Here is a 10,250-nt window from a genome sequence, read left to right as displayed (position 1 = left end):
ACAGAAAACCAGTCCACCTCAAGGTACACTCATGGAGAGAAGGATCAATTTAGAGTTGTAAATCAAAGGAATGTCCTTGGATTGTGGACTGATGGGTAAATCCCTAAAGGAAACCCACAATACATAAACCGATTCCCAAATATAAAACTCTTTAAATGGCCTAATCTAAAAAGTCAATATTAATAAGCAATCAAAGCAATTTTTAAAATGGAGTCAGGCTCCAGATCCATAACTTAAGAATATATTATTACTAAATAGAGAACATTAGTACCTGCTGTAAGCAACGCTGTTCCTGATGTATTATTAAAAGGTACAATAAGGACTTTCTTGATTGGTAACTGCTCCTCTCAAAAATTATATTATTATATTATATTATATTATATTATATTATATTTTTTTTTGTTTCATTCTAGCAAAATGCTTGATTTTGAAATAGGTAACATTTTCTCAGATTAAGTCAAATTAAATGGGAAACGTCCTACCAGAGAAAAGAGTAGGCTTTAGTGTAGATTTTTTTACAATTTATTATCTACTAGGGGGCTTTGCCCCCTGGTCGCTTCGCCCACCAACCCACAGACCTGCGCTACGCGGTTTCGCGTATGGGGATGCAGATGTACAATTTTAACAGATTTTTATTTCTATAGGAATTGTTACATATGCATAATAGAACTAACTATTTTACATTACAGAGAGTAATTAACCATATTAAAAAATAGTAAAACGTAATCATTTGAAAGTAAATTATGTTTCATGTTGCGTTAGAGTTATTCAGTGAGTAATACAATTTCATTCTGTTTGGCTTTGAACTTCACACACAAATACTTTTTAAACTTATATTTGTATTGTAAAACTTCAGTAAAAACAATTTTTGAATTACCCGTGACCCTGTAGTTAGTATATAGCGGGTTGGATAATGGATGAATGGATGGATTTTCCTCAATATCACATTGAATTTTGATTCTATGTTTGGACTTTCGTCGTAACAACACAACGTATAATTGCCTGTGACTGAATTTTGTTTCTTTCTCTCTATTAAATAGAACAACTTTTTCGAATGTTTGGCTCTGAGATTTGTTAATTGTCTTTACAAAAGCTATTCTAATGGGAAACAACGTTTTAATATGAATGGCATATCAAGATCTCCTTTGTTTGTCTAATGTTATCCGCAGAAGATTTACTACATTACCTTTCGTGGATACATCCTTCTTTCTACAGTAATTCGTTTTTTGGAAGACCGGACATTGTTAACAGTTGTAGATATTCTTCGGGATATTGTAAGTTGATGTTTTCATGTTCTGCACGATCACCACATACTGTTTCAGCATAGCCTATTGATACACATTTATCCAATTTGCTGTGTAACCGATTGACATTTTTGGTGTTTATTCGTTTGACTTCATCGTTTCTCGGTGCTAGGATTGCCCGTGTACTCATTTCTTCTGTTGATAACCCTTCAGGATGAAATTCTTCAATAAGATTTGGACATAATACGTCTTCTTTAATTCAGCTCTTAAAGTGAGGACAACATTAAAATTTCTAAGAGCTGAGAGAGCAGGAACTGTGTCTGAAAAAAGCATTCACACGAATGAAAGGTGAGAGTACCATGTGTGTTGTTGAAAATGGTTGAGAAGAGGGCGTGACTTGAAAAAATCTCTTCAAAAAAAGTCTTGTCTCGTCACAGGATTTTTTTTATAATAGATATAAATCTTAAAAGATTATAGGATGAAGATAGATATTTTTTATCTCTATCCCTTTCTGTGTACTTGGCTTAATATTTATTTGCTTTTATTTACCTTTCTATAGGTTCCACTAAATTGGATTATATGGATTCCTTTCTCAATTTTATAACTCCTTAATGACCCTGTTTTTGAGAAAGATTAAAAGTGCTGACAGTACGGTAAAGCACAAATTATAAAATTAGTGAGTAACCAAGCTGTGTGATTTATTGACTTGTCAAATACCACAGGAGGTGGCTCAATATCTGAATTTTTTGTGAACTTTTTTTTATCGCACTCATTATAAAGAATTCTAGAAATGTGACTTGTGACATTTTGGAGAGACTGGCTATGAACAGCATCAGTGAGGGTTAATGCTACATTTTATCAACAAGTTAATGGTGAACAGAACCTGAACTGCCTTAACGCTTTCCCAGTCAGATTAATTTTTTTCTATATATTTAGTGCCATCAGATATTTTGTGATGTGTTACAAAGTGGACATTGCCTCATTTTGTTGGGTTTTCATTGCCACGCATGACATTCACCGTAGAACACAGCAGAATGGCAGAGATGCAGAAAGCCAGCTGCACGCCTCTGGCAACTGCAATCTAGGAAGACACTACATTGTGGCTGAACTATTCTGCACCACTACCAATATTTGGTCAGCTTCATTTCTGAGTTTCCATTTATAACAAGAAGTGTAAATCAAAGATGTGCTGACATGTTTGCAGTGACACATACAGTAAAAGGACATTCATCTATGCAGACACAAGCTGAGTTAACTACAAATGTACTTTGGTCCACACTGCAGTGGTAACACCTTCCTTTAAAACATAGCTGTATGCATCTCTTTCTCTGTTGAAATTAATTTTTCTTTTTATCAGGAAGGCAATCCACCCATCTTTGAAGCTAGCAGGTTCATGTATCTTTTTGGGGACTAGAGGCTTTTAAAGCTTGAATCCCTCAGAACAGTCTTGGAAGTGCACAATAGCATTGGAACCCGCTTTTCCAAGACATGCTACAGTATTTGCCAACAACTGAACCCAGCTTGGGAAATCTGAAAAGAAGCTTTACGTATAATTCAGTGCTAACCTTACTTAAACTCTCATGCCAGAAAGAGTCCTGCTTTTCCCTACAAAGTTGCAAAGAACTTAACACTAGCAGCAAGTGAATACAATGTCATACCATGGATATGGACAAATGACCACACGTGAATAAGTGCACTCTGTGGAAAGCAAAGTTCAGCACTTGAGTTACATGCAACTCCTCACAGCAAAGAACATCATCATCCTTAAAGACTTGATACCTTAAAACTGTTTTACCCGAGCCAAGAAATATTAAAAATCAACGTACCTAATACAGAAATCTAAAGACCTGCCTTCTCATGTTCAGGAGTTACAGTGTAACAAGCTCATGACTGACTATGTCAGGTAACCTTCTAACTTTAATAAGCGTTTAGCCAATTTGGAGACAAAAGAGGCTGAAGTCGCAGCCTAATGATTTAGTTCACTCTCACCCACAACTGTGCATTATAGCAGGGAGAGTGGACCGCGACATTATACTAAAATTCCAAAAGCAAAGTGCTAAACAAAAGTGCTTGTAAAACACTTAATAAATTTGCAGACTTTTCTGAAAACATGTTTTAATACACTCAATTGTATTATTTCTTAAAAGAGTTGTATTATTGCTCAATAGTTATTCTGTTATTTCACAAAGATATTGCTTGCTGTGGGCGGCAAAATGCACGCAAATGCGCCGATCATCTAGTGACAGCTAGTAAGGAGGAGGCTAAGTGCATGCATTGAGTCAAATGACAAGAGCTGAAGAGACATATATCTTCTTCTTATTTTGGCTACTCCTGTTAGGGTTCGCCACAGCGGATCATCTTCTTCCATATCTTTCTGTCCTCAGCATCTTGTTCTGTTACACCCATCACTTGCATGTCCTCTCTCACCACATCCATAAACCTTCTCTCCTATTTTCCTCTTCCCTGGCAGCTCTATCCTTAGCATCCTTCTCCCAATATACTCAGCATCTCTCCTCTGCACATGTCTAAACCAACACAATCTCACCTTTCTGACTTTGTCTTCCAACCATCCAACTTGATCTGACCCTCTAATGTACTCATTTCTAATCCTATCCATCCTCGTCACACCCAGTACAAATCTTAGAATCTTTAACTCTGCTACCTCCAGCTGTCTCCTGCTTTCTGGTCAGCACCACCATCTCCAACCCATATAACATAGCTGGTCTCACTACTGTCCTGTAGACCATCCCTTTCACTCTTGCTGATACCCGTCTCTCACAAATTACTCCTGACACTCTTCTCCAACCATTCCACCCTGCCTGCACTCTCTTTTTCACCTCTCTTCACCAATCCTCATTACTCTGTACTGTTAATCCCAAGTATTTAAACTCCTCCACCTTCACCAGCTCTACTCCCAGCATCCTCACCATTCCACTGACCTCCCTCTCATTTACACACATGTATTCTGTCTTGTTCCTACTGACTTTAATTCCTCTCCTCTCCAGAGCATATCTCCATCTCTCCAGGGTCTCCTCAACCTGCTCCCTACTATCGCTACAGATCACAATGTCATCAGCAAACATCATAGTCCGCGGGGACTCCTGTCTAATCTTGTCTGTCAACCTGTCCATCACCATTGCAAATAAGAGGTAATCCCACCTCCACCTTGAATGCTTCCTCACTCCTACCGCAGACCTCACCACTGTCACACTTCCCTTGTACATATCTTGTACCACTCTTACATACTTCTCTGCCACTCCCGACCTCCTCATACAATACCACAGTTCCTCTCGAGTCACTCTATCATATGCTTTCTTCAGGTCCACATTAAAGAGATATTATCAGTTTACATTTAATTCTGCATGTGCTGAGGGGTAAATTTAATCGAACCAGTTTAGGGTCGGCAAAGTAGCAAATGCACTGGTCCTTTGCAGAGCACAATTGAATAGCCAATCAGAAAGAGAGTGCTGCATGCAATGCAGTAACAGAAACCTATAAATAAATTACCTGTTTATTTTTAACCCAGTTTTTTGCCATAGACATTTAGAAACTGTGTGATCAGGTGGCACAGTGACCAGCATTCATACCTCAAGTCTTTGGTATCTCAGGTTGGGGAATGGAAAAGGGGATGGATTTTGTTTACTTCACAGCATGGGAGGAACTAAAAGTATTTTATTAATGGAGAATCATTACTGACACATTTCTAGTATTCTGTGTTAAAGCAGGCGATCTTGTCCTTCTAAGCACACTCATTAATACCAATCAAAATGCCTGGGCAGAACATGCAAACCCTGGCACTGTGAGAGTTGAATGCTAACTCTGCACGGCCACTCTAACTATATTAAAACATCTGTACTAAACTTACTGAACTTTAAGCTGTTAAAACTAAATGTGCACCAATAACTTTTGTTCAGTTCTTGTCACCTGTTAACATGCACACCTAATCGCTCCCTTAACAGCAAGTCACTAGACAACCGTAGTATGCACATGCTCAATATAGCCTACAGTAGGAAATATCTTTGCAAAATAATGCAATAATTATTATGAAATAATGCAACACTTTTGGAAAATAACACAATAAAAATTCTTTTTGAGTGGTTGGAATAAGCTTCGGTAGGGAATCCCATTTACAGAGAAAATAACAAGGGAGCCTAACTGGAATGTCTCATTAATTTTTATAGTTAGCAAAAGCAAAGCTTATACTTGATTACATGATTGACATCAATCAGTCCAGTTCCTCCCGCCTTCCACATGCACAGGTCTTTGATCCATCACATCCCTCAGTGCTGATGGACTGAATCGGCCACTGTTGTGAAGTATTTCCACGTTCCAGGTGCCTTTCCTTCATGTTGCTTACCATATGACATTCTCTTGTAGGAGTCTGTCATTTCCAAATGAGTAAGCAACAACTACGAAGGGAAATGCCAATCCAGCAATAAACATTCAGCTCTCCTGTGTTATGTGGCTAATATGCACCAGGAAAATGCTTCTTAATTCATCAGTGCCGGCCTGCCATGCCTGACTGTGACTGAGCTTTTTTATGTTTATGCAAGTCAGAAGTTTCCTTTGTTTTTAGTAATTCTGGTGTTTATTATTTACTGACCAGTAACGGCGCACTGCACGATAACGTGCATTGATACACTTGACTTGAGCATTCACAGTTTTCATATTCTTTAGCATCAGTTTGCTCAGAGGTTGATGCCCTTGCTGCTTCCTGAGCAGCTCTTCTTTTCTCCACCCTAGCGGCCCACTTCTTCTCTTCTTTCGCCGTCATCTTTTCACGTTAAAACTGATTAAGTCAGTGTTTGTGTTGCAATTACTTAGTACGTTTTCCTTAAATTTTCATTTAAGCTGGCACTTAAGTCTTCAATCTGCCTCAATAAGATATGAAGAGGTAGGGGAAGTGATGGCAAAAGTGGTAGGGAATGAGAACAGCGTCCGTATGTATGAGCTGCATGGCCGCCCTTGCTGGCCGCTGCCGAGAGTTGGTCCTCAATAAAATAAAAAGTGGAATAACCTTTGAGGTCAATCATCACCCCGAAAGCAGACAGTAGACATCACGTAGTATATGTGTACCAAATTTCAGGTCAATAGGTCAAACGGTTTGTGAGCTACAGGTGATTTAAAATCCCGGACAGACAAATGGACAGCCATTACATAAGAACATGTTCTATAGAAGCTACATATCCCCCCCTTGGGACAAATACAATTTTATCTATAGTATCTATCTATCTACTATTTATCTGGGGAAAAGATCTGGGATTCATCCAGTTCAGATGACATTTGTAGGTAGTTGTCCACTGTCAGTGTTTTTGTGTCTACTGTAGCCATTTGTTTTTTTAACGATAGTCCCCTGCTGCTACTCCCCATCCAGGACTGGACCTGACACAACTTTGTTTCACTGTGCCCATTATTTTGGTGATTTTAGCTAAAGTTTCAGCTTGATGGTTTCGCACCTCACATTAAGGATCATTCTATGGTTGGGACAATGTTTAAATGTTGGCCAGCTGACTGTACGCCATCCACCTCTTTGTATGAAGACAAACGTTTCTACAGCCATGTCTGACGGCGACTGTCAGTCTGTGTTCTAAAACCACCCTGTCTGCAATGCCTACTGCATTTTGTAAAGCCTAACGTAACTTGTGTGAAGTTATCATGGTTGGATTAAGTCTTGTACAATGATTAAAGAGCTGAAGCTACAAACTGGCCTCTGAACATATAAACACAACTGATAACTTGGGCCCTCACTGCTCTGTAAGCTGCAGTAACACATTGGATCACATGGGGGCACCCAGTGTTCACAAAGTTCAAAATCTCAGCCATGCTTTCATTTTCCGAACCTGCCTTTTCCCACAATATGGTGACGGGAAGGACAATCGTGTCTCAGGTGCATCAGGAACACAAGATGCTAAAGTTGATCCGCAATGACACGGCTGAAATTTCATCACTTACACTGTTTGTACTTCCATCATAAAAGACACATTCAGACAGTTAGGGCCTGGATTTGTATTTTGTTAAATGCTTTGGGATGGTGTTCATTGTAAAAAAAAGTCCTGTATAAAATAAAACAATCATATATTTTGTGTTAAATATCTACTTTATTTGTTACAAATCTATAGTTGTTTGCATACTTAAGTTCTGCACTCATAAGCTGTTCTGCACTTGGTGTGACATTCAATATAAGTGCTATGTACAGTGAGGTCCATAGGAACAGTGACACAAGTTTCATCATTTTGGCTCTGTACACCACCATAATGGATTCAAAATGAAGAAATCATTAAGTGATTGAAATGTAGACTCTCAGCTTTACGTTAAGGGGTTTAATGTAAACATTGGATGAGTCGTTTAGGAATGACAGCCATTTTTATACATGGTCCCCCTATCTTCAGGTACTCAAAGGTATTTGGACATTTGACTGATGAGCTGTTCCATAGCCAGGTGGGAGCAGGTCCCTTATTATTTCATTAAATGTTATGCATGTAGAAGGTCTGGAGTTGATTGTAAGTGTGGAATTTGCATTTGGAAGCTGTCCCTGTGAACTCTCAATATGTCCATTCAAGTGAAAACAGGCCATCATTAGGCTGAGAAAACAAAATAAACCCTTTAGAAAGATAGCAGAAACACCAGGAGTGGTCAAATCAACCATCTGGTACATTCTTAAAGAGAAAGAACACACTGGTGAGCTCAGCAACACCACAAGGCCTGGACAACCATGAAGGACAACTGTGCTGGATGATTGCAGAAGCCTTTCTTTGAAGAAGAAAAAAATAATTCAAGACATTTAGTCAAACCAAGAACACTCTCCGGGATGTAGGCCTATCATTGCCAAAGTCTACAATCAAGAGAAGACTTCATGAAAGTAAAGACAGAGGGTGTACCACAAGGTGCAAACCACTGGTAAACCTCAAGCACAGGAAGGACAGTTTAGACTTTGCCAGAAAACATTTTTTCCAGACCAGTTCTGGAACAGTTTTCCTTGAACAAAGGAAACTAAGATCAGTATGTACCAGAATGTTGCAAAGAGAAAAGTATGGAGAAGAGAAGAAACGGCTCATGATCCGTGAAACATGGAGGAGCAGTTTAATGGCATAGGCGTGCATGGCTGCAAATGGAAGTCAGTCACCGGTGTTTATTGATGATATGACTGCTGGCAGAAGTAGCAGGATGAATTCCTAAGTGCCCAGGGCTATACTGTCTGCTCAGATACAGCCAAACACTACAAAACAGATAGGACAACACTTCCCAGTACAGATGGACAATGAGCCAAAACATAACGCGAAGGTAAATCAAGTGATTTTCAACACAAAGTAGTGGAAGTCTCTTGAAAGGCCAAGTCAATCAACTGACCTCAACCCAATTGGACATGCATTTCACTTGTTGAAGACAAAAACGATGGCAGAACGTCCAACTAACAAGCAGCAACTGAAGACAGCTGCAGTAAAGGCCTGGCAAAGCATCACTAGGGTGGAAACCCAGCACTTGGAGAAGGCCATGGGCTCCAGACTTCAGGCAGCCATAGACTGTAAAGGATTTTCAACCAAGTATTGAAAATGATCACTATATTTATGATTATGTTAGTTTGTCCAGATACTTTTGAGCCCCTGAAAATAGTGGAACCGTGTATATAAATGGCTGTCATTCCTGAACAGCTCATACGATATTTTTGGTAAACCACTTAAATTAAAGCTGAAAGTCTACACTTCACATAATTATTTCTTTATTTCAAATCCATTGTGTTACTGTCCAAATACTATTGGACCTAATTGTAAAACATTATTTTGTGGTTACACTGCCAGTGGTCAAACATTTATATGCAAATAATAAGCACAGAAAAAGGGAAAGATTATTCCCATGCAAAAAAAAATATGGATGAGAAAGATAAAGACAGTATTTTGATGGTGTGGCCTACAGAGGGCACTCCTGCCACCCAAACCTGACACAGACAGACACAGGACACAAGTTCAGCAGACAATTTTTATTTTTCTCCCTATGAAAAATGCCTTTGCCTGTTTCCCACCTGCACAGCACAGCTAGAGCACAAGCACAGTACGCAAAAGCACACTTCTCTCTTATATTCTTCCTCTCTCTCTCTCTCTTTCTCTCTCTCTCAATCTGCCTCTACTCCTCCTGGCAAGCTTCATCGTCCACCTCCCGAATCTGGCTCCCGGAGTAGTGGTACTAGTATCGTAGATAGATAGATAGATAGATAGATAGATAGATAGATAGATAGATAGATAGATAGATAGATAGATAGATAGATAGATAGATAGATAGATAAAGACACTATATAACAATGACAGACACATAAATAAATAGACTGTCTTTACCTGTCCCAAGGGAAAATTTAGCTTTTACAGATAATTGTTAATAATAAAAAAAAATTGTTATAAGTGATGCCCACATTTGACATTACAGCTCTCTCCAATTACATTAGTTGTCCAGTAATGAACTTAGTTAACAAGCAGTATGGCCTAGCAGCTGATGTTTTTATAGGTTTATGAAGTCATTACTATCATATGTACAGAGTACGGTGAATTTCATACTTGCATGTGCTAATCAATAAGCAACACATCACCAATCTCTTTGCCTGGAAGCTCCTGTCTTCCTTATCTGAACAAAGTTGGGGGCCTCACACCAGTGACTGAAGCTGCAGTTTTTTCTTTTTGGTTGCTAAAAGCACAGTGTATGTTTGCAAATAAATGCATATTCGGGGTATATTCTTGTACTTTGTTATCACCACCAAATGTTTGCCACACCACTCATGATTAATACAGAATACATAATGTCACCAAGGCTCCAAGTATGGTATTCACAAAATAGAAAATTTACAATCCAACTGAGCAATCCAATAGCAACTTTTTAATTTGAATGATTCTAATAAGATTTAATTATGACAGTATACTGTAAGACTGCTAGTTTAGTCAAAGTCAGCACTGTGCTCTGTGACTTGAGCAAGTCACGTCCAGCTGCAGACTTCAGGAAATAAATGCAATGTTAACTTATGGT

This window comes from Erpetoichthys calabaricus, chromosome 3, assembly GCF_900747795.2.
Source record: "Erpetoichthys calabaricus chromosome 3, fErpCal1.3, whole genome shotgun sequence".
Taxonomy (NCBI): Eukaryota; Metazoa; Chordata; class Cladistia; order Polypteriformes; family Polypteridae; genus Erpetoichthys; species Erpetoichthys calabaricus.
The sequence above is the reverse complement of the archived record's forward strand: the minus strand, read 5'-3'. Positions refer to the sequence as shown.